This window comes from Pan troglodytes, chromosome 18 (genome assembly GCF_028858775.2).
Source record: "Pan troglodytes isolate AG18354 chromosome 18, NHGRI_mPanTro3-v2.0_pri, whole genome shotgun sequence".
Lineage (NCBI taxonomy): Eukaryota > Metazoa > Chordata > Mammalia > Primates > Hominidae > Pan > Pan troglodytes.
Genome location: NC_072416.2, coordinates 84896565 through 84921967, shown reverse-complemented (window position 1 = coordinate 84921967; position 25403 = coordinate 84896565). Strand labels below are relative to the sequence as shown.

The following is a 25403-nucleotide window of genomic DNA, read 5'->3' as shown; positions in this document are numbered from 1 at the left end:
GGCTTAATACCTATGTGATGGGTTGACAGGAGCAGCAAACCACCATGGCACACGTTTACCTAGGTAACAAACCTGCACATCCTGCACATGTACCCTGGAACTTAAAATAAAAGTTGAAGGGGGGAAGAAAAAGACTTGTCAGGCTTCTAAAAGCCTCCTCCTATGTCCAAAGTAAGTCCTCATGCTGGCTTATGGCCAGGCGTGGCAGGGATAAAATGTGTGTGTGGGGTGCATTAGATTTTCGAGCTGCCCCTTTCCTGTTGGAGATACGGGAACACCAGCTGGCGTGTGATGGGTTTTCAGAAGGCATCAGGCCCCAGGCTCAGGCCCTCAGCAAGCTAGGTCTCCATCCCTCCTCCACAAGGTGATGAGGAGTGGATTATGCTGCCTGTTTTACAGATGGTTTTTCAAGGTGTCCAGTGCGCGCACAGTTGAAGTGGGAAAGCCCAGCTGCGGAGGCCGGCCGCCAGACCCCAAAGGGACGAACCGTCATGGGACGCCGGTTCTCTTCCAAAGCTTCGCTGCGGGAAGCCAGCCTTCTCCCTGGGGCCCTCGAGGCTGACAGATTCCTCTCCAAGCCTCACTCAGGTGGCTCCTCTCTGCTGCCCAGTCTGCCATCCTCGGTCTGTGAGGCCCTCGAGGGAAGGAGCGCCTCTCTCTGTGCAGGCTGCTGGTGCTGAGTGATGCTCGGGTCCTGCAGGAGAGGAGCCTCTGGGTGAGTCGGATTGCATCAGCCGGCAGCCCACGCAGCGCTGCTTCCCTCTCCTTAGACATCGCTTAGTGCCAGAAGAGGCTTCCTAGTTCCTGCTGGTCTAGAGGAAAGGTTTAGGAATAAAGACACAGGCTCGGACAGCCCTGGACACCCCAGGGTTAGGAGCCTTAAGGAAAAATGGGAGGAGAAATGGCTTTTCAACATGGAAAGTGTTATGCAGACAGAGCTGGACACAGAGCTGCTATTTGCTAAGATCCGTGAGTGACTTGAGGCCCCTGAACACGCTGCGTTCTCCACGTCCCTGCCCTGGAAGTTGTGGGCTCCGGCTTCCGACACTGGCTTTGGTGCCTCCCGATGTTTGAAAAACTTGATCCTAAAGATCAATTCACAGATCTGAGAGCTGACTCCGTGGGAGTCCCTTCAATCAACTCTCCGGTTGGGTGTGAGGATGTGATGAACTCCGAGGGATGCTTGGAGTCGGGCAGAATGGTCCAGTGACCAGACCCAGACCTGAAACGCTGCAGAGCACGGGGCTGTAGGGGATGGATCATCGAGGAGAGGCTGTGCCTCGCCCAGGTCACAAACAGCCTTGACCTCCAGGTTGATGTTTAAACAGAGAACAGGCCATTCCCTGTTCACGCTGCAGGCCCGTCACAGGAAGGCAGGGGCTGCTGTTCACAGAAGCTCCCAAGGACATGGCCCATGCAGTGGTGGCCATCTTGGCCACTTCAGTTGCTCCCCCAACCCCCAAAAGGGGGTTTGGAGGCCGCCATTTAGCAATTAAACGCCCTAACCAATTCTTCACTGGCTCATCCTTCATTGGCTGAATTAGTCAGGTGCCCACCCAGCCCCAATGGGGACTAATGGATGGGCGTGGCAGGAAATGGTTGGCAAACAGCACCAGTGACCACCACACAGAATAGAGAGGTTTCTGCTGAATCCTTAATCACTCACAGAGAGCTGGGTTGAGGAAGATGCTGAGGTCAGTGCGGGAATGCGTGGCCACCAACAGAGGGTGCCTGGGGAGGGCTCTGGTGGGGGTGCGGGCTCTGCTGGGTGTGTGTGCCCTGGAACTGCCTCCCCTGAGCCACACCAACTCTCCCACTTGCTGATAAGAAAATGAGGGTGCAAGGCAGCAGTGGAGGGTGAGGCGAGAGCCAGGGTTTCGGACTCCCAGGCCAGTCTCCTCCCAACCTTGGCCATGTTGTTACTTCGAGGACTCAGCTGGAGAATCAGATAATTGAGGGTTTTAGATTTCTTGTCCCCATTACATAGCAAGACTCTCTCCCCTCCTTAAGAAATAACACAGAGGTGCCAGTGTGTGGCCTCTTCCCTCCAATCTGGAGCTGCTGACACAAGGGGGTCCCATAGAATGCCTAATGTGGAACTGCTGAAATTCCTGACATTGAAAAAAAAAAAAAGATGGAGAGAAAATGTAACTGAATCTCTGTTGTTTGTTCACATAGAACTCAAATGATCCTGTCTTTTATTCCTCAGTGCAGGGTCATGTGGTTGGCCACATGTTGGCATCTGGGTTTCTAATTCTCACCAAATGAGTCAGCAGAGAGAGGAACATGGAGTTTTTCTTAACAGGCGTCTTTGAGTCAGTGCCCACTACCATTTAAAAAAAATGCTGGAGTCCCCGCTTCCTCTCTTGTTACGGAGAAACATGGCTGGCTTGCTCCAATGTGTGAATGCACACTTGTTTCCTTTCTGGAGGGCAACCCGGGCAGTGTTTCAGGCACACATGCACGGACCCAATGAACATGCACACGTGTGTGCACAAACACCTTTCATGAGTTTGCAACTGGAAAAGTGTCTACATCTACCCCAGGCAGGAGCCACCACAGCTATAGACGGGCTCAGCTACAGCTCACCTGCTGGGTCAAGCCCTGAAACAACTGGTACCAAAAGGCCAAGCTCAGCCCAGAAATGGAATCCTTCCACAGCTTATTTATACTAACATGTAAATGACTGACATCATTTTTTTTTCTTTTTCCTTCTTTTTCCTTTGAATAAGTTTTGGTAGGGCAGAGGAGCTGAGGGTCCACAAGATCACAGATGGGTGGATGGTGGGGAGGGCCAAGCATGTAGGGGAAAGGAGTTGCTTTAAAATAAAGGAGAAGGCCGGGCACGGCACAGTGGCTCACACCTGTAATCTCAGCACTTTGGGAGGCCGAGGTGGGCAGATCACTTGAGGTCAGCAGTTTGAGACCAGCCTGGCCAACATGGCGAAACCCTGTCTCTACTAAAAATACAAAAAAAAAAAAAAAAAAAAAAAAATTAGCTGGGTGTGGTGGTGCACACCTGTAGTCCCAGCTACTCAGGAGGCTGAGGCAGGAGAATTGCTTGAACCCGGGAGGTAGAGGTTGCTGTGAGCTGAGATTATGCCACTGCATATCTTATGCCTGGGTGACAAAGCAAGACTCCATCTAAAAAATAAATAAATAAATAAATAAATAGAAAAGTTTAAACAGAGGAAGATACAGGACTAGAGACAGACTTTTGTCTTTTCAGACATTTATCAAGAAGTGACTTTGAGCTCACTTTGACTTGGTCTGATTGGAATATATCAAAGATCTTTCTCCCCTAACTGCTGTTACTTGGCTGGAAATCTTCCAGCTTAGGGCTGCACAGGTCCCACAGGCTTTGTATCTATTCCTTTGTTTCAGGCCCCCTTGGGAAGTCCCCCAAAGCACACCCTAGTTATCCCTCCTTGGGAAGTCCCCGAAAGCACACTCTAGTTATCCCTCTTAGACATCCTTTTGCAATAGACGACCTGTGCCACCAAAACCAGACATTGTGCTTTTACGTGCGGTGTTTAAATGAAAAGTAACTTGCAGAGGGATGTTAGGGAATGAATGTGGAACAAGGGAGAAGAAATGGACAATACAGAGAATGACAGCTGGGGTCTTCTCCCCCTCTTCTCTCCAAGTCTCAGAATGTTGGAGGGGAATCTAGGAGGTAGTGCTTGGCCAAAACCGTATTCAGGGCTTCTTAAATCTCTGTGCCTTTTTCCTGGAGTACTAGGCTTCACACGACTAAAAAGGTATGATTATTTTCAGGCATGGAAAAATAAAGTGGGGGTTGGGCTTGGCTAATATAACTCATGTTCAGTCCCTTCCCTGCTCCCCGTGGAGCTCTGTGAGTCCACATCTCTGTATCTGACCTCTAAGAAAATATGCATCTCAGGGGGCTCTGATACGCATCGCTGCTCACGCATGTGTACACGAGCACACCTGGCCACGAGTCCATGCCAAACACACGCTTGCCAGGGATGCTGGCAGGGTTCTGTGGGGACAGCCCCAGGAGGCGATGGACCAGTGGACAGCCAAGGCCAGGTAGGGCACAGGTGATGGGAACCTCATTCACGGCCTTCTGCTGGCCCAAAGCCCAGTTCTTAGCACTCCATGCCCTGAACAAAGCCCTTGGTGGCTACCTCCCACCTATAGGATAAAGTGTAGGCAAGTGTTTCCCCCTGGCTTTCAGAGTCCAGGAGCCAACATCACACGGTGGCACTTACCGTGGCTAGCAAGGCCCCTCAGCAGCTCCCCTGCCCCTCCAGCCCCTCTCTTTCTACATCCTCCTAGGCATAGCCAGCCTATCCATGACTGGGATGACACAATGGTGTTAGCGAGGTTTAAATAGTTTATGGTCTTTGCATAACCATAAAGCAAGAGTTGTAAGTTATACGACAGGCTAGAAGCTTATAGAGCATTGACATTAGCTGGGGGTGGGGAAGTAGGCATTAATAGCTTTTTTCTTACAGATGAGAAAGGTCTGCTCTAGCCCAATGATATTCCTATGCAGGAATGCCTGCTTGCCTACGTTCTTCTGCTTCTAGCACCAACATCCCCCAGTTACCAAAGCCTGGAATCAATGTGCCTGACTGTGCCTTGCCCCAGGGCTGGTGGATCATCAGGTCCCAGCCACAGCTGTCCCTGAACATCTCTCGGCCACTGACTGAAGGGAGCTGGGGTAACTGGGGCAGGGGTGTACACTGTAAACCAGGGCCCCCAGCGGGATTCAGGTCTAAATGCCCTGAGTGATGCTGGGTGGGATCACACGCCCTCAATGGGCCTTTCCCTTCGCTGCCTCCCCTCCCACCCTTCTACAGGTGTGGCCAGGGATCACCTCCCAAATATGTGAATCTTTGATCTAGAATTTGCTCCTGGCAACTCAAACCAAGGCAAGAATTTTTTTTCTCTCTTTTTCTCTTTCTTTCGTTCTTTCTTTCTTTCGTTCGTTCGTTCAGACAGATTCTCATTCTGTCACCCAGGCTGGAGTGCAGTGGCACAATCTTGGCTCACTGCAACCTCCGCCTCCTGGGTTCAAGCGAGTCTCGTCCCTCAGCCTCCCGAGTAGCTGGGACTACAGGCACGGGCCACCACGCCTGGCTGATTTTTGTATTTTTAGTAGAAACGGGGTTTCACCATGTTGGCCAGGCTGGTCTCGAGCTCTTGACCTCATGATCCACCTGCCTCGGCCTCCCAAAGTGCTGGGATTACAGGCGTGAGCCACTGCACCCAGCTGGCAAGAAACTATTGATGGGAAAAGAACAGCATATTTGAAATGCAGCCATTTCGGGAAACAACAACAACCCAGAACATAGGATCACATTCAGAGGAGACACAAAGTAAACACAGACAACGAAATGAAGGTCTTCGTGGCTCACAGGCGATAACCACGCAGCCTCCTGTGGCGCGGTCCCCAGCTCTCCAATGGCAGGGACAGTCTATGGGTCATGTGTCCAGACATCAGTTCTGGTCCCACCCTACACTGGCCTGGTTCCACCTTCTGATTCCGTCAGAAGGAGGCGATGGCCTTTGCTGCTGTCTGTCAGCTGAAAGCATGGGCAGCCCATCCACGCTGCCCCAGGGCACTGACAAGGCCTGGCATGGTGGGTAGTGAGCCTTGCCACAAGATGAGTCTGCAGTGAGTTCAAGCAAAAAAATGAGAGATCCTGATACGCTGTCCAGGACTCTTCCTGGGAAGCGTGTGAGTGGAAAACAGACACAACTTCATGATGAAGGCTGGGTATGCCCAGGAGGACGTAGAAAGAGGAAGCTGGCAAGTGTGCCTGGGGGAGAACAAAAGACAGAAAAGGGGGTGCAATTTGCCTGATATGGTTGCATTAGTTCATGGGGTGATTGTCAGGCCTCTGAGCCCAAGCCAAGCCATCGCATCCCCTGTGACCTGCACGTATATATATGCCCAGATGGCCTGAAGTAACTAAAGAATCACAAAAGAAGTGAATATGCCCTGCCCCACCTTAACTGATGACATTCCACCAAAAAGAAGTGTAAATGGCCGGTCCTTGCCTTAACTGATGACATTACCTTGTGAAAGTCCTTTTGCTGGCTCATCCTGGCTCAAAAAGCTCCCCCACTGAGCACCTTGTGACTTCCACTCCTGCCCGCCAGAGAACAAACCCCCTTTGACTGTAATTTTCTTTTACCTACCCAAATCCTATAAAACGGCCCCACCCTTATCTCCCTTCCCTGACTCTCTTTTCGGACTCAGCCCACCTGCACCCAGGTGAAATAAACAGGTTTATTGCTCACACAAAGCCTGTTTGGTGGTCTCTTCACACGGACGCGCATGAAATTTGGTGCCGTGACTCGGATTGGGGGACCTCCCTTGGGAGATCAATCCCCCGTCCTCCTGCTCTTTGCTCTGTGAGCAAGATCCACCTACGACCTCAGGTCCTCAGACCGACCAGCCCAAGAAACATGTCACCAATTTCAAATCCGGTAAGCGGCCTCTTTTTACTCTCTTCTCCAACTTCCCTCACTATCCCTCAACCTCTTTCTCCTTTCAATCTTGGCGCCACACTTCAGTCTCTCCCTTCTCTTAATTTCAATTCCTTTCATTTTCTGGTAGAGACAAAAGGGACACGTTTTATCCATGGACCCAAACTCCGGCGCCGGTCACGGACTGGGAAGGCAGCCTTCCCTTGGTGTTTAATCACTGCAGGGACGCCTCTCTGATTATACAACCACGTTTCAAGGGTGTCAGACCACGCAGGGACGCCTGCCTTGGTCCTTCATCCTCAGCGACAAGTCCCGCTTTCCTGGGGCAGGGGCAAGTACCTCAACCCCTTCTCCTTCACCCTTAGCGGCTAGTCCCACTTTCCTGGGGCAGGGGCAAGTACCCCTCAACCCCTTCTCCTTCACCCTTAGCGGCAAGTGCCGCTTTCCTAGGGGGCAAGAACCCCCCAATGGCTTATTTCCGCACCCCAACCTCTTATCTCTGCGCCCCAATCCCTTATTTCCACACCCCAACCTCTTATCTCTGTGCCCCAATTCCTTATTTCCATGCCCCAACACTTTCTCTGCTTTTCTGGAAGGCAAGAAACCCCTACCCCTTCTCCGTGTCTCTTCTCTTTTCTCTGGGCTTGCCTCCTTCACTATGGGTAAGCTTCCACCTTCCATTCCTCCTTCTCCCTTAGCCTGTGTTCTCAAAAACTTAAAACCTCTTCAACTCACACCTGACCTAAAACCTAAATGCCTTATTTTCTTCTGCAATGCCACTTGACCCCAATACAAACTCGACAGTAGTTCCAAATAGCCGGAAAATGGCATTTTCAATTTTTCCATCCTACAAGATCTAAATAATTCTTGTCGTAAAATAGGCAAATGGTCTGAGGTGCCTGACATCCAGGCATTCTTTTACACATCAGTCCCTTCCTAGTCTCTGTTCCCAATGCAACTCATCCCAAATCTTCCTTCTTTCCCTCCCACCTGTCCCCCTCAGTCCCAACCCCAAGCGTCGCTGAGTCTTCCCAGTCTTCCTTTTCTACAGACCCATCTGACCTTTCCCCTCCTCCCCAGGCTGCTCGTCACCAGGCCGAGCTAAGTCCCCATTCTTCCTCAGCCTCCGCTCCTCCACCCTATAATCCTTCTATCACCTCCCCTCCTCACACCCGGTCCGGCTTACAGTTTAGTTCCGTGACCAGCCCTTCCCCACCTGCCCAGCAATTTACTCTTAAAAAGGTGGCTGGAGCCAAAGGCATAGTCGAGGTTAATGCTCCTTTTTCTTTATCCCAAATCAGATAGCGTTCAGGCTCTTTTTCATCAAATATAAAAACCCAGCCCAGTTCATGGCTCGTTCGGCAGCAACCCTGAGACGCTTTACAGCCCTAGACCCTAAAAGGTCAAAAGGCCATCTTATCCTCAATATACATTTTATTACCCAATCTGCTCCCGACATTAAATAAAAGTCCAAAAATTAAATTCCGGCCCTCAAACCCCACAACAGGATTTAATTAACCTCGCCTTCAAGGTGTACAATAATAGAAAAAACTTGCAATTCCTTGCCTCCACTGTGAGAGAAACCCCAGCCACATCTCCAGCACACAAGAACTTCCAAACGCCCGAACCGCAGCGGCCAGGCGTTCCTCCAGAACCTCCTCCCCCAGGAGCTTGCTACATGTGCCGGAAATCTGACCACCAGGCCATGGAATGCCCGCAGCCCAGGATTCCTCCTAAGCCACGTCCCATCTGTGTGGGACCCCACTGGAAATCGGACTGTTCAACTCACCCGCAGAGCCCCTGGAACGCTGGCCCAAGGCTCTCTGACCGACTCCTTCTCGGCTTAGCGGCTGAAGACTGACGCTGCCCGATCGCCTCGGAAGCCCCGTAGACCATCACAGACGCCGAGCTTCGAGTAACTCTCACAGTGGAAGGTAAGTCCGTCCCCTTCTTAATCGATATGGAGGCTACCCACTCCACATTACCTTCTTTTCAAGGGCCTGTTTCCCTTGCCTCCATAACTGTTGTGGGTATTGACGGCCAGGCTTCTAAACCTCTTAAAACTCCCCCACTCTGGTGCCAACTTAGACAATACTCTTTTAAGCACTCCTTTTTAATTATCCCCACCTGCCCAGTTCCCTTATTAGGCTGAGACACTTTAACTAAATTATCTGCTTCCCTGACTATTCCTGGACTCCAGCTGCATCTCATTGCCGCCCTTCTCCCCAACCCAAAGCCTCCTTTGCGTCCTCTTTTATCCCCCCACCTTAACCCACAAGTATAAGATACCTCTCTACTCCCTCCTTGGTGACCGATCATGCACCCCTTACCATCTCATTAAAACCTAATCACCTTTACCCTGCTCAATGCCAATATCCCATCCCAGAGCATGCTTTGAAAGGATTAAAGCCTGTTCTCACTCGCCTGCTACAGCATGGCCTTCTAAAACCTATAAACGCTCCATACAATTCCCCCATTTTACCTGTCCAAAAACCGGACAAGTCTTACAGATTAGTTCAGGATCTGCGCCTTATCAACCAAATTGTTTTGCCTCTCCACCCCGTGATGTCAAACCCATATACTCTCCTATCCTCAATACCTGCCTCTACAACCCATTATTCTGTTCTAGATCTCAAACATGCTTTCTTTACTATTCCTTTGCACCCTTAATCCCAGCCTCTCTTCGCTTTCACTTGGACTGACCCTGACACCCATCAAGCTCAGCAAATTACCTAGGCTGTACTGCCGCAAAGCTTCACGGACAGCCCCCATTACTTCAATCAAGCCCAAATGTCTTCCTCAACTGTTACCTATCTCGGCATAATTCTCAAAAAACACACGTGCTCTCCCTGCCAATCGTGTCCGACTGATCTCTCAAACCTTTCTACAAAACAACAAACTCCTTTCCTTCCTAGGCATGGTTAGCATGGTCAGAATTCTTACACAAGAGCCAGGACCACACCCTGTAGCCTTTCTGTCCAAACAACTTGACCTTACTGTTTTAGCCTAGCCCTCATGTCTGCGTGCAGCGGCTGCCGCTGCTTTAATACTTTTAGAGGCCCTCAAAATCACAAACTATGCTCAACTCACTCTCTACAGTTCTCATAACTTCCAAAATCTATTTTTTTCCTCATACCTGACGCATATACTTTCTGCTTCCTGGCTCCTTCAGCTGTACTCACTCTTTGTTGAGTCTCCCACAATTACCGTTGTTCCTGGCCCAGACTTCAATCCGGCCTCCCACATTATTCCTGATACCACACCTGACCCCCATGACTGTATCTCTCTGATCCACCTGACATTCACCCCATTTCCCCAAATTTCCTTCTTTCCTGTTCCTCACCCTGATCACACTTGATTTACTGATGGCGGTTCCACCAGGCCTAATTGCCACACACCAGCAAAGGCAGGTTATGCTGTAGTACAAGCCACTAGCCCACCTCTTAGAACCTCTCATTTCCTTTCCATCGTGGAAATCTATCCTCAAGGAAATAACTTCTCAGTGTTCCATCTGCTATTCTACTACTCCTCAGGGATTATTCAGGCCCCCTCCCTTCCCTACACATCAAGCTCGAGGATTTGCCCCACCCAGGACTGGCAAATTAGCTTTACTCAACATGCCCTGAGTCAGATAACTAAAATATGTCTTAGTCTAGGGAGATGCTTTCACTGGATAGGTAGAGGCCTTCCCTATAGAGTCTGAGAAGGCCATCGCAGTCATTTCTTCCGTTCTGTCAGACATAATTCCTCAGTTTAGCCTTCCCACCTCAATACAGTCTGATAACAGATGAGCCTTTATTAGTCAAATCAGCCAAGCAGTTTTTCAGGCTCTTAGTATTCAGTGAAACCTTTATATCCCTTACGGTCCTCCGTCTTCAAGAAAAGTAGAATGGACTAAAGGTCTTTTAAAAACACACCTCACCAAGCTCAGTCACCAACTTAAAAAGGACTGGACAATACTTTTACCACTTTCCCTTCTCAGAATTCAGGCCTGTCCTCGGAATGCTACAGGGTACAGCCCATTTAAGCTCCTGTATAGACGCTCCTTTTTATTAGGCCCCAGTCTCATTCCAGACACCAGACCAACTTAGACTGTGCCTCAAAAAGCTTGTCGTCCCTACCATCTTCTGTCTAGTCATACTCCTATTCACCGTTCTCAACTACTCATACATGCCCTGCTCTTGTTTACACTGCCGGTTTACACTGTTTCTCCAAGCCATCACAGCTGATATCTCCTGGTGCTATCCCCAAACTGCCACTCTTAACTCTTGAAGTAAATAAATAATCTTTGCTGGCAGGACTATGCTGAATCTCCTTAGGCGCTCTCTAATCAGATATCCTGAGTCATCCCAATTCTTAGACCTTTTATACCTGTTTTTCTCCTTCTGTTATTCCATTTAGTTTCTCAATTCATCCAAAACCGTATCCAGGCCATCACCAATCATTCTATACGACAAATCTTTCTTCTAACATCCCCACAATATCACCCCTTACCACAAAACCTCCCTTCAGCTCAATCTCTCCCACTCTAGGTTCCCACGCCGCCCCTAATCCCGCTTGAAGCAGCCCTGAGAAACATCATCCATTCTCTCTCCATACCACCCCCCCAAAATTTTCGCCGCCCCAACACTTCAACACTATTTTGTTTTCTTATTAAGAAGGCAGGAATGTCAGGCCTCTGAGCCCAAGCCAAGCCATCGCATCCCCTGTGACCTTCACGTATATATACGCTCAGATGGCCTGAAGTAACTAAAGAATCACAAAAGAAGTGAATATGCCCTGCCCCACCTTAACTGATGACATTCCACCACAAAAGAAGTGTAAATGGCCGGTCCTTGCCTTAAATGATGACATTACCTTGTGAAAGTCCTTTTCCTGGCTCATCCTGGCTCAAAAAGCCACTCCTGCCCGCCAGAGAACAAACCCCCTTTCACTGTAATTTTCTTTTACCTACCCAAATCCTATAAAACGGCTCCACCCTTATCTCCCTTCACTGACTCTCTTTTCGGACTCAGCCCACCTGCACCCAGGTGAAATAAACAGCTTTATTGCTCACACAAAGCCTGTTTGGTGGTCTTTTCACACAGACGCGCATGAAAGTGATCTTTGCTATTCTGGGTTTGTCTGCTGGAAGTAGAGGGAAATCACCTATTTGATTTTGTATTCATTCATCTCCTGTTCCTGGAGAATGTTGTGTGTCAGGCACAACTGAGCCTCCCTGTATAGCCTCCTCTATCTTCCACCTACAGAGGAGGAAATGGAGCCTCAGAATCAGTGCCTTTCTCGTTTGTAAGAAACAGCTATGAATGCCTAGCTCCCCCTCGAATTTCAGTACTGCGTCCCACCATGCCGCACGGTGCCGATGAGCTGGCTGGACCTTCATGGCAGTGGTGGCTCTCTAAAAATAGGATCCCCCACCCGGAGGAATGGGGCAACCACAGGAAGCAGCTCAGACCACTTCCAGGGGACATTCTTCTGCCTCCAGTAAGCTGGGGATAGAAGTGGAGCCGCTGACGGATGAATGGACTGTTTGCCTGAGTCATAAATCAACAGGGACCAGCCCTGCCTCTGAACGATTCTGGTCTCTACATTTCGCTCCTGATCACAGGCTGCAGAGGAAGCACGTCTCCCAGGCTGGGGCCGGCATCCGATCCAACGCTGCCTTTCCCTCTAGCAGCGGCTCCCGCAGGGAGGGTCTCCCTGTCCCTAGAACCGGAGCGTGAAAGTCAGCAAAGTCCCATAAATCACAGGAAATGAACTTCTGCCTCTTTAAATTCCTGCCGCCGTCCCCATCCCTCCCACAGCCACAAATAGATTTCTTTCAATATTGGCTCTGACCTCAGCCCTCCCCGCCCCCACGTCTCCTTCTCCACGTTTTTTTTTTTTTTCCCAGCAAACCCTACAAGGCAGAACTTACCCTGTTGACCTCACCAGCGTGGTTTCTTCTGTTGTGTGTGTGTTTTTGTTTTGCTGTGATGCCGATGACTTGCGGTTTGCCTCACACTTCGTAGCGTGCGTGGCAGTTGTATAAGAAAACAGCAAATTTGTCAGTTAGGCTTGTTATTTATTACAGGAACCATGGGGATGCCAGGCAGCCAGGCTGGCCCCTCCGCCCGCCACCTACCCCACGGTGGAAGGGGCTGCACTGGCCGGGGATGCCAGACCAAGGGCCCAGATGAGAGGCACGGCTTCCGAGGGTGAGGAACAGCAAGGTCCTCGCAGCTGCCTCTCTTCGAACACAATGCTGAGGAGATGCTTTTTGTTTTTGTTTTTAAATTTTATTTCCATTGGTTTTTGGGGAACAGGTGGTGTTTGATTACGTTTGGGCAGATTACCTGAGGTCAGGAGTTCGAGACCAGCCTGGCCAACTTGATGAAACCCCCACCTCTACTAAAAATACAAAAATCAGCTGGATGTAGTGGCGAGAGCCTGTAATCCCAGCTACTCAGGAGGTTGAGACAGGAGAATTGCTTGAACCTGGGAGGCAGAGGTTGCAGTGAGCTGAGATTGTGCCACTGTACTCCAGCCTGAACAATGGAGTGAGACTGTCAAAGAGAGAGAGAGAGAAAGATAGAAGAAAGAAAGATAGAAAGAAAGGAAAGAATGATAAGAGAAAGAAAAAGAAAAGAAAGAGAGAAAGAGAAAAGAAAGAAAAAGAGAGAGAGAGAGGAAGGAAGGAAGGAAGGAAACTAGAACTTATCAGACACTTCACAAGTGGGGAACCGTTCCTAGCTGAGGCTTGGTGGACTTGGGAGGATATTAGTAATGCAGATGTTTTGCTCCTAAGACTCCAAGACTGTTTTGCTCCTTCATTCTTTGGACACAATTCCGTGGCCATTCTACTCATTTTTTTGAGGATAAATGATCTCAGTGGTGAAATATTGTCACGGGTGAGCAGCGACTATCTGGGGCCAGCGGCTCAGGGTAAAGACAATTGTAGGTTAAGAAAGGCAGATTTAGGCCAGGTGCGGTGGCTCATGCCCGTAATCCCGACACTTTGGGAGGCCGAGGCAGGCGGATCAGGAGGTCAAGAGGTAAGGCCATCCTGGCCAACATGGTGAAAACCCGTCTCTACGAAAAATACAAAAATTAGATGGACGTGGTGGCACGCACCTGTAGTCCCAGCTACTTGGGAGGCTGAGGCAAAATTTCATCTCAAAAAAAAAAGGCAAATTAGAGAAAGTAGGAAAATACACAGCAAGGAGGCAACAGGCAGGCCAGCAAGAGAGGAGCTGACTGCAAGGAGACAAAGGCTTGCTGGGGACTTGATAGGATGGTGCTTGTGCTGTGTGCTGGAGAGAGCGACATGCAGTACTGACAACACCGAGGTTGCGGTGTGCTGGAGAGAGCGACATGCAGTACTGACAACACCAAGGCTGCGGTGTGCTAACTTGCATTTTTCTATCAGCCAAGAGCCTAATGACAGCTAGACACAGGAAGATTGTGAGTTACTTGTGCAGCAGGACTATGTGTTCTGGATCATGAAGACAGGCAGACTTGGAGCTTCTCTGCCTTCTCTTTTTGCTTTCCCTGGGTCCTGCCAGCCTGACTCCCCATTCCTAATTAGGACTCCACGAATCTCAACCAGCCATCAAGTGTTAGATTCTGAGCACCTGTGCAGGGCTGCAGGTGACGGTCGATAATGAGGCTCATCTTCCTCACCGTCGTGTCTTTCTAACCGTTTGGCCTTCTTCTGATGGTGGCTGCAACCTCATCAATGGCCAGCATGGAACTAACCCATTGGGTTATGTTTTCATTCCTGTTTTTCTTTACTTTGCTTAAGCAGGAAGTGCAACTGGATCGGGGAGCCTCTCCGGGGCTCTTTTTAATTCATCTCTGCGATTCTTCAAATGGTAGGTTGTTAAACCATGAAGCCAACAGACACCTGGCTGCTTACTGGATTCAAGGCACTGGGATGCTTCACTGAAAATGCCAGTTCAGGGCCCCTCCTCTCCAGGAGCCAAAATTCTGGAGTGGGGCTGGGAGACCAGAAAGAAACAAATTAAACCAGCACTCACCGCTAAAAACAAGCATTGCAAGCAGTAGTGCAATTACATCAAAACACACAAATCAAAGATGGCTCAAGGGCTTTCCCGTGTTGAGAAGGGCTGGACCCCGTTGTTTGTGAGAACTCAGGTTTGAAACATCTGTCCTGAAGGAGGCTCTGGACACCAGGAGAGGTGAGGTGACCCTCAGTCCAGGCGGAGACGGGGAAAATGAAGCAAAGGTATTTACTAAAACATACAAATAAGTCTGCAGTTTCCATGGCTTTGTCTGTCTGCCTGAGAGGCTCCCATTGTATGGCCTCCTAATATGCTTGTTCTTCTCAATTCAGCCATTCAGGGGTCCTTCAATCGATCTGTCACAGGGGTGATCTCTGGGGAGCACCCTCCTCTGCAGCACATTCAGACCTGCATGTACAAAAGCCAGGAGTGAACCACTGCTCACTGCACACAGGGCTTTGCCGTGAAGCTGGACTCACAGTGCTCAGAGTGAAGTGAGGATGGAGAACAAACACGTGCATGACTGTTTTAGGAAACTTTAGGCCTGAAACAGGTCCCTGAAACAACAGAGAAACTGTGGGTTTCCTTCTCCTCTCCCCACCACCCCCTGCATGCGGCAGACACACAGGCATGCGTCTGTTTACTTGCATGAATGCATGTCTGTATCTTGACCAAAAGTTAAGTCATATCTGAAGTCTTAGCCCAAGTTTTCCACAGGGCCATGGGCACTCGGGGACAAATTTAGCCTCTAGTAAAAGAGCAAAGTCTTCTGAGGCCAAACATTAAGCCACCATTTACCCAAAGACTGTATGGAGCTGGAAGTGAATACCACATTGTCTCAAACTATGGCCTCATGTCTTTGGTGTGAAGTTTCCTGGTTTCAACTACCTCTAATGATATCCTTCCAGATGGAAGGCTAAGCCAACTTGATTTGGACCACATGTCACAGATGCTGGTATGTGACATGGTTTGAGAAGGCTCAATCTGCCCATTGATTGAGAGTGTTTTTAGGGACTCATATCACACAGGCCCTGCTAACCCTTCTCCACCCACCTCCTCTGTGCCGCCGTAGGGAGGCTGCAGCCAGTAATTACGGGCTCAGCCACGGCTGGCTCTCACCCAGATGTTTACAGTCTCAGGGAGGCTGGATCCCAAATCCAGAGTGGTCACTGCAGACAGCAGAAGTAAGGAAGGCTCCAGCCTGATTTCCTGGGCTTCTGGATCCACGCTCGTCGATGGAGCTTTTGTTCCCTCATGGGGCAGACAGTCCAACAACTGGAGAAAACACGGTGGGATTTTAGCTTCCTCCTGCCTTCCAGGCATGAAATGACCCAGGAGCATTTTAGGGCACTGTCCAGTAGGATCATGGTGTTGGGTGTCGTTTAAGGCTTCAGGGTATAGGGGGCCATCTAACGGAAGGACAGCTCTAGAGCTGTCAGGGTGGGCTGGGGCTAGGACTGGCCAGGTCCCTCCAGGATGGCAGGGCTTTAACTAGTCTCCTTGAGAAGGCCAAGGTTGGAAATAAAGCCTAGTCTCTGAAAACAAGGGGGAGAAGGTGGCATCTGTGTTGACACCACCCTTGAATTTCCGTTTGTAATATAACTTTTGTTTGTATCCATTAAGTCAACTGCCAAGGTTTGAATGTTTGTCTTCTCCCAAACTCCTGTTGAAACTTAATCCCCGTGGTGACAGTAAGAGGATAGGAAATCTGCCTCTGCTATTGGAGAGTTGGAAGTTTTGGGATGTGATTAGGATTAGATGAGGTCGTGAGGGTGGGAACGAGCAGCTTTCCAAGGGGAGAAAGGGAGGGCTTGACTTGCAGGCTCAGCCCCCTCACTCTGAGATGCCTGCACCCCCATGAGACCTTGCAGAGTCCCCACCAACAGGAAGGCTCTCACCAGATGCCGCCCCTTCTGGAGACTTCCCAGCTTCCAGAACTGTAAGAAGTAAGTTCCTGCACCCCCATGGGACCTTGCAGAGAGTCCCCACCAGCAGGAAGGCCCTCACCAGATGCCGCCCCTTCTGGAGACCTCCCAGTCTCCAGAACTATAAGAAATAAATTCCTTTCCATTGTAAATTACCCTGTCTCAGGTGTCCTGTTATAGCAACAGAAAACAGACCAAGACATCAACTTAATAAACAAATTTCATTTTACCTGATCGTTTAAAAGTTTAGAGAATCCCTTTTCGTGGTGTTTCTCGCTATTCCTTTTTGTACTTTTAACCAATTTTTGCTTCTTACAAAAATGGTAAAGCATGTTATTTGGGTATGTTATTTGGGGCATAAATATTTATGATGGGTGCTTTGTCATTTTTTCTCCCTGGGTACGCACATTATTATTTTTTTATCCTGAATTTCTAGAAGTGCAATAGGACTGTCATATTATCTGTTGAGTCTGGAGCCATGTGTGATGTTACCACATGTGGCCTTGAGCCTCTCTCAGCCTCCAGCCCATAGTAAAATGCAATCATTACTCAAGGAACAAAGAAATACATGCACATCCAAGAGAAGGAACAGCCTCAGAAGTTTGGATTTCCGCGTTTGTGGGTTCTGAGTCAGGCCAGGGGAGTCAGTCACTTCCACTCCCTCACTTAGCAACTGCGTGACCTTGAGGACCATGGTCTACCTCTCAGCGTCCCTCAGGTGTCCACAGGACATTCACTAAGGCTGCTGGGCTGTTGTGAGAACTGTCCTGTTCAGGGCTCTGCACAGAACCGGGCACAGGGCCCGTCCGATGCCATGTGCTACGTGCCTGTGCCCGGGTCTCTCTGCCCCAAACAAGGATCTGGGTCACAGCCTGTGGATTCCCTATCTGCTCACTGCACACTCCCCCACACACCCAACCTTAATACATTTTCTGAATTAATAAGCAAGGCCGTCAAGTTCTCTCCTCTTCCCCACGTCCCTTACCTGTAAGGAGGAAACACTGACCAGCTTTGGTGCTGCCCCTGTTCTCGGGCCTGGGAGCAGTGGCTGCTGTCTCACCAGCAATCTCTAATGGATACAGAGAAAAGAGTTACTGATTGACCTTTTTTTTTTTTTTTCCTGCTTTGCAATCTCACTAAAGCATTTCCTTTCCCTACCCCCATGCAGGAAGGCGAGAGCAGCATTATTCAGTTTCCAAAGTCTGAGCTCTCCTCACACCCGCAGGACTGGGGCCTGCAGCCAGTGGGGTGGGGGAGGGCGGTTAACACTTGCAGTGCCCGGGGGGTGGGTGACCTGTGCGCTCTCTCTCTCTCCCACGGAAACACGGAGGCCTGAAAGACGGCAGAACCGCACAGGGGCAGGACACACACGGACGCGGGGGGATGCAGGAAGAGAGTTACCAGATAAAATAGGGATGCCTTTTTAGTATAAGTATATCCCATGCAATATTTGAATTTCAGATAAATAATTTTAATATCTACATCTCATGCAATATTTGAACTTCAGGTAAAAATGAATAGTTTTTAGTATAAGTATGTCTTGTAATATTTGAATTTCAGATTTAAAAAAGAACAATTTTAGCATAGAATAGGTCCTGTAGAAGTAAAAAAACTTTTTCATTGTTATTATGGGTTGAATAGCGTCCACCAAGAAGTTCATGCCCACCCGGAACTTTAGAAGGTGACTCCATATGGAAATAGGTTCTTTGCAGAGGTAATTAGTTAAGACGAAGTCATACTGGAGCAGGGCGGGCCCTAAGTCCAGTGACTGGTGTCCTCATACCAATGAGGTGAAGACAGAGGAGGAGAGACGCGCAGGGAGGAGCCCGCGTGAGGGCGGAGGCAGAGACTGGAGCGATGCAGCCACGAGCCAAGGGATGCCTGGAGCCCCCAGGAGCAGGAAGAGGCCGGAAGGGTCCTGGATCCTCCTGGGGGAGCCCGCCCTGACACCTTGACGTTGGCCCTCTGGCCTCTAGACTGATAATACATTTCTGCCGTTTTAAGCGCCCCAGTTTGAGGTGATTTGTTACAGCAGCCACAGGACCATGACTAGAATTGCTTATGTAAAACGCACATTGAATCGGGCATCCTGTACTTTTATTTATGAATCTGGCAGCTCTGCTGGAGAATGGCTCCCAGGGAGGAGCTAAGCGGCTGCCTGGCCTCCCACGGCTTCCCGCTGCTCTTCCTGCCCTAGAGTGTGGGTCGGGCATTCCTGCAGCTCTTAGAAGGCTCCGGCCGCCCCCGCCACGCACCTGTGTCGTCAACAGCTCCTGCCCACAGGAGCTGTGACCGTGCACCGCAGGTGTCTCCACAGTGACCCTGGTGGAAGGAGCACCAGACCCCCTCCCCCAAATATTTCTGATGGCTTGAGACCCCCTGAGACCCTTAACATACTCTGGAGGATGTTAAGGGTCTCAGCCCAACCCCCTAAAAGGGTAAAAGGACCAAAGTTAAATCTCTCAAAAACCCTGATGCATGGGGCTGGGCAGGCGAGAGTTGCAATTGGGATTGAGAAGAAACTGATAATAAAGAGAATTTCTCGTACACTCAAATGTCATGGGCTGAATTCGTTCCTGCTGCAGCTATCACCGCATGTGCCAGAGTGATTCGTGCCTTCTGGTAGAACATTTTCCATTTTCTCCTTCCAGGAGTGAAATGTGAACCTCCTCTTCCCCGTCCCGGGAACGGTGGCGGCCCTGGCTCCTGGTCGCCCAGAAATCCTCAGGCGATTCCCAGGCACTGACGCGGAGGCCCGGCTTCCTGCGCTGTCGGGATGCAGGAGGAGGCCGGCGCTGAGCTCACCAAGCAGCTGAATAAATGCGCACGTCTGCGGGGAAATGCTTCCTCACATCTAATTGCCTGGTGATTAGAAGACCACCCACCATCTGAATTGCCTTCGATTTGTGAAGAGCCCTGGCAGCTCTCCTGCAAGATTCAGCGTTCAAAAGGAGGAAGGTAATCATCTGGAATTAAATTCCTGCGTTCCTCATCTGTCCTACACTCACACAAGGGCCTGGCAGGCTGCACAGTTACTCACCCAGTTCACCCCCCCAACCACGCACAGTTCGCACCAAGCCAGCAGAGCTACTGCCACCCCCCGACCCAGCACCAACAGCGCCTGTATCCTACCCCGAAATCTCACCGTCTTTCCTACAGCAAAGCAACCATTGGTGTCCAAACATAAAGGAGCAAAGAGGCCCCCGGCAGCCTTGCTTGTGACAGCTCCAAACTGGCAGACGCCTGCAGAAATGAGCGCTACTCAGAAATGGTCAAACAATTGCACCTGCCAGCCATACACCGCAGTTTCCAAAGGAGGGGGCCCTCTACATGTTACAGGAAAGATGCTGATGGCATTTTCGAAAATGAGCAGCAGATTAATAGACTCCAAAACGTTTCTGTAAATGAAAAAATGGCAGAACTGAATATGTGTTTAGCACACACGCACACACACACACACGCGCGCGCGCACACACACACACACACACAAACACACCCTGACTTGATTTGACAGCCAGGTAGAACCATGCTGGCTCTGATGTCTGCCTGTCTGGGTTCAAGGTCCTCCTCCCTAACTCACTATTTCTCTTCACTTTTTGGTGTGTGGTTTTTAAAAATTATTCTGTGCATGCTTTCACATCTGTGAAATGGGTGCAGCGGCAGTGTCTTCCCTACAGGTTGGCTCTGAGAACTGAGAGAGACGGAACGGACAGTGCTCAGCTCAGCACCTGGATCTAGTGAGCTGCCCTGGAGACCCTCGCTCTAGAAGTACCTTTATCTATACTATTTTAAATTAGTTACAAGGTAGAAGTTTCATCTGATAATTTTTAAAACTGACTGATGTCCATCAACACTTTTTTCCAAAGCTCATTGAACAGCAGAAATCCCCACTATAACTCCTTTTTCATTGGACATCAGAATAACTAGGTACGTCTTGAATCAGGGGTCCCATAAACTCTGAGACTTGGGCTAATTCCTTCTTCCTTTGCTCAAGGGGCAGAGGGGATGTCCCCACCATGGTATTTCATCTTGGGACCTCAACCAGGTCTCTGAGTCCTTTCAGCATCCTTGACGGTGGTGCCCCCACTGGCAGTTCCCACAGATCATCTCCTGATGATCTGATAGGTGGACAACGCCAGGTGGAGAGGTACCATTTGCAGTCATAAGTCTTTGCTTCTTACAGGTATCACCCTGTTTCTAATCTGGGATAAATGGGTCTTTAACGATCTCAGTGCCATGAACATAAACAGCTCCCTAGGACTGGAAGTCTCACAGGTGCCCCTCGCCCTGCACAGCAGCAGAGTCTGAGACAGAGGGAGGTTCATCACAGTCCCACCTGCCTGGCTCCAACAGCCCCTCCTCCATCAAAACTCCAAGCATCCCATCACCGCCTTCTCACATGTCACCTGTGAGAACTGGTAGGGTCGCCTCTTGGTTTTAGCCTCCTAACGTCTCTGTGAAAAGGAAGGCACCTTCACAGATGGAGAGAGTCCCACAGACTAGGGTTTTCCTGACATCACTCAGCCCCAAACAGCTGAAGAGCTGGGCTTTGAACCCAGGTCCTAAAATCCACATTCCATCATCTTCTATATCAGAAATGATACATCACCTAAAAAATATATATGGAGGGCACATTCCAGCACTGAGCTGGCTGCTAAAAGCTGTCAAAGATGTATCCTGAACTTGAACCTGCTTTGGAAGAAAAGTTCAGATTCATTAATGTTTAATAAAAATCTACTATTTTCCCCATTTGCTAATCTAATCTCTGGAGGAAGTTGGGAAGGGCCTCTCTGAAGGTGCCTGAGTCCTCTTTGGACCTAGCTGGGAGAATGCGGCTTCCTGCAGAGCCCTGAGGTGACAGTCCCCGCGCCATAACACAGGGCACTTCCAGCTCCATCCTCCCGCTGCAGCCAGTGCCATTTTAACGAGCTTTTAAGGCTAAGTCTCCCTAAATCGCCCTCCTTTCCCATCTTTAAAAAAAAGTGAGGGAGGGTTCCTGCAGGAAATAAAAAGCTGCTTAGTAGTAATTCCTAGGAAACAGAATTGGCGTTCTGGGTAGGGAAGGCAGCCCCTCTGTGGTTTTCCTTGAATAGGCACTGCCGTTGGTATTTAAAGTTGTCAGAATGCTTCATCCTTTCCCTTTGATGTAACGCAGACCCCAAGATGCCAAGATGCCGAGAGTCCTCAGGCTGGGGTGGAATATTTACTTCGTTCGTTATGAGATAGAGTTGACTCCAAGCAGATGGTCGGTCCCTCAAATGCCCGTGGATTTTGTGGGCTCTTTTTCTTTCTCCTCTAATCATTTGTCAAGCTCACGCAACTGGATTTCTTCAACCTTCCCAAGCGGCCTTTTTTATACAAGCTCAGCAGGTGCCTCCACTTCCTAGGACAGCTGTGCCTGCCCCAGAGATGTGGGCATACTCCTTGTCCCTGTCTGCTGGGCAGCTAGCCTTCTTCTTCACCGGAGCTGAGACCTGCAGAAGGGGGTGCCTGGAGAAACAAGAGGCTTTGGAAGCGTCAGGTGACAGGACCTGGCTGTGGTTTACATTTTTCACCTTAATTTTAACAAGTATTTCAACCCCCTGGAAAACTGCTTCTCTACAATAATAAACAGAACCTGCAGTGAGTCTGTGGCAGGCTCCCAAGCCCGGGTGGGGCTGGGGGCCATTCCCAGTAAGCTTTGGGAGACCTAACAGTAGTCAGGAATGCACACAGACAATGGGGGAGGGCTCAGAGGGGCTGCTTCAGCCCAACTGGCCCTAATTTAACAGGGGTGCAGTGGGGTTGGTGAGGTAACCTAAGGTTTTGAGTTACACATAAGCAAGTCAAATAGCATATAAATAATAGACGTAGCGTGTTACAGGGGAAAAGGGGGCCAGTGTGTGTCTGCCTGCCTGTCTGGTCTGTTATTCATCAAGCCAGTGTGGTACCTTCTGTGGCTTGTTCATCTCTGTTCACAGCTCCAAAGTTAGCCAAGGGCCTGTTGACAAGACTTGGAAAAAGATGCTGAGATCCTGGTCCTGAGAAACAGGGTGTTACCGTGGAGACACCATTCATTCATGAGCATTCGTCAAGCACTTACTGTGTGCTAAGCTCTCTTCTAGGCAAAGGGGTCCGCAGTGAATGGAAACTCAATGAAATATGCCCCTTCGAGCCTCGCCTTTCAAAATGTGATCCATGACTAGCACCATCTGCATCCCCAGAAGTCTCTAGAAATGCAGTATCAGGCACCTCCCCAGGCTGCATAGCTGGAGCTAGATTTTAACAATATCCCCTAGGCCTTTTGAGTGGGCCATAAGGTTTAAGGAGCATTGCACTAGGCACGAAGAGAAGATCTAGGAAGGAAGATCTGAGCGGCCCCAGTGGAGCAGAGGTGCTCTCCGGTGGTGTGGCGGGCAGCCAGGGTGCAGGGTGGGCTCAGCAGTGGCCGGGGCGTGGGGGAACCTGGCTGGTTAGTGCCAATAACCATGATGCAGGACAGCCTAGAGATGCATGTCTTTCCCCCGTGACATAAACAAAGTAACGGCCCCCAAACGATGTCCACATCCTAATTCCTGGAAGCTGTGAATGTGACCTTACCTGGCGAAGGGACTTTGCAGACAGGATTAAGGACCTTGTGATGTGAAGCTTATCCTAGATTATACTCACAAGGGGTCCCCTGTGAGAGGGATGCAGGAAGATCAGACAGGAGAAGGTGAGGGGGTGACACAAGCAGAGATTGGAGTGGCGTAGCCACAAGCCAAGGGGCGTGGGCAGCCTCTGGAGGCTGAAGGGACAAAGGTGGGTCCTCCCCCAGAGCCTGCAGAAGGAACGAGCACTGCAGACACCTTGACTTGAGCCCCGTAAGTCTCAGTTTGGAATTCTAACTTCCATCACTATGAGAAAATATATTTGTATTGATTTAAGGGCCTGCCTTTGTGACAATTTGTTACAGCGGCAACAGGAAACGGGTACACTCTTTCAACAGAGATTTTCGGGTGATGCCCATATAGAATTAGTCTCTGCTTAGGGAAGAGTCCCAGCATCCACCTCTTTTCACTTCTTAATCTGGTCCTGAGATCGCCAAACTCAGGGACCACAGACCCAGGCTGCTCACATCCCCATTTTTGAGGGGCACAGAAAGTTCTGGAAGGAATATCTCAAGTGGTGTATGTGAGAAATAGAAGCATTAAATAACAAAGCCTCCAGGTTCTGTGTCTTAAACCTCCTCAGGGCTCACAAAGCTCCTAGTTCTGGGTTCTGCATACAGTTGGCACTTTAATAGAGTATCTGCTGACTGAGGTCACATGAGCATCCAAGCTGAGCCCTCTGTCCCCTTCAGCTGAGGGTTCTGATCGATGGCGCCTTCTGTCCAAGAAACAGCCTTCTCCCATCCCCTGTTCGCTCTTCATACACTGGTTTCTTAAGGTTCTACTCCAGGTCTTCTCATGCTCCTCCTTCCCTGGGAATCTTGTCCTAAACCACCACACTCATCACCGCCTCTCTCCCCAGCCTGCTGCTCTCTCCTGAGTCCTGACCAGCTTGATGTCCCTGCCTGGACTCCCAGCACCATCTCATCCCTCCTTCTCACCCCTCTCCTGCCTGGCAGTCCCCAGGAATCATTTCCAACTCATCCTTCTTTCTACCTTCCATCCAATCAGCACAGGGACCTGTCAATCACGCTCCCCAAATGTCTCCTGGATCCCGGCAGCACCTTATCACCACCACCCTGCTCCTGCATTCCCTACCTGGATGCTGGTAGCTGCTCCCAGCTGGTCCCCCTGCAAGCTATGATGTCCTCCAACCCACACCTGATCACAACCAGCTCCTTCTTAAATGACTCTCCATTGCCTTCAAGAGAAGGTGCAAACATCCCCAAGACTGGCACCTGCTTTCCTCTCCAGCCTTCCTCTCCCACACCCCCTCCCCACGGACTCACAGCTCTTAGGAATCCACTCAGAGATGTTTAATACAAGGATACCTGTTTATGCTAGGAGGCTTTGTTCTTTCTCTTATCTTCCTTGAAATTGGTATTCTCATTTACAAATGCCAAGTGTCTCCACCCAGTAAGAAGTAAACTTCTGCAAAATAACCATAAGCCATCAGGCATATATGATGTAGCAGGAATCATGCCCACTAATTTACATAAAACGCCTCATTTTAGGCTGAACACTCCAAACTTCTTTCAGTTCCTAGGCCGACCATATTTTCTTTCTCCTTGGGGACTTTGATCTGCAGTAATCGCCGGCTAAAACCTCCTCCCCAGCCCCACCTCTGCCAGGCCAACATCTACCTGTCCTCTGGATCTGGAATCCATGGTCTCTTCCTTAAAGACAAGGAGGAGTCCCTGAAATTCGCTGTCTTGGTGCCCTGTATTTGCCCCTGTATTTTCCCCAAGGGGAGGACACATACCTGTTCTCTCCCCAGTGAGAAAGCGTGGTGACAATCCATCCTTCCTGCCCATCTCTCCTCTCTCCATCTCAAACTCTCTCTCCCCCAAGTAAAAAGGGGGAGGAGTCATACAGCTATTTTGGTTTTTTATTAATTTTTTTTTTATTTTTCGACATGGAGTCTTGCTCTGTCACCCAGGCTGGAGTGCAGTGGCGCGACCTCGGCTCACTGCAGCCTCTCATGCAGCTATTTTGAGCAGTGACATCTGACACAAGTGCATGATAACTTGACTCAGCATCCTAGAGGCGAGTTCTGTTCTCTGCCTCTTCTTGGAGCAGCTCCCATTTTCACTCCTGGATGTTCAGCACCTCAGCCTGCACCTGCACAGGTAAGCTATGTCTATCCTTCCTGATGAGGGTCCAGCCACCTTCAATTCTGGTAGAGACAGGGAGAAGACAAGGGAAGCATGGGCTATCCCAGAACGCTGTCTTTCCCAGAGGCTTTACGTTGGACACATCAATAACCCCACTCATGAATGAGGCTTCCATCCTCATCTTGAGATATACATATGTATTTTTTAAATTTGCTTATTTATTAACTTGTCAACCATGAGAAACTAAACAGGAGGAGGGGTAACTTG

At 49.8% G+C, this 25403-nt stretch overlaps 1 long non-coding RNA gene across 3 annotated transcripts; it reads right to left on the bottom strand.

Moving 5' to 3' along the window:
• Positions 1 to 3306: 3306 nt before the first annotated feature.
• Positions 3307 to 25019, bottom strand: LOC104002707 (uncharacterized). Of its 3 annotated transcripts, XR_675100.5 has the most exons (8): positions 24785 to 25019; positions 24354 to 24453; positions 19539 to 19791; positions 18942 to 19161; positions 17379 to 17462; positions 15522 to 15743; positions 12383 to 14876; positions 3307 to 12171 (listed from the first exon to the last, which is right to left on the bottom strand). It is a non-coding gene; the product is annotated as an uncharacterized LOC104002707 (long non-coding RNA). The 3 variants fall into 3 exon arrangements; XR_008539851.2 differs by lacking the exon at positions 24354 to 24453 and having other exon boundaries at positions 24785 to 25018; XR_008539850.2 differs by lacking the exon at positions 18942 to 19161 and having other exon boundaries at positions 24785 to 25017.
• Positions 25020 to 25403: the final 384 nt, after the last annotated feature.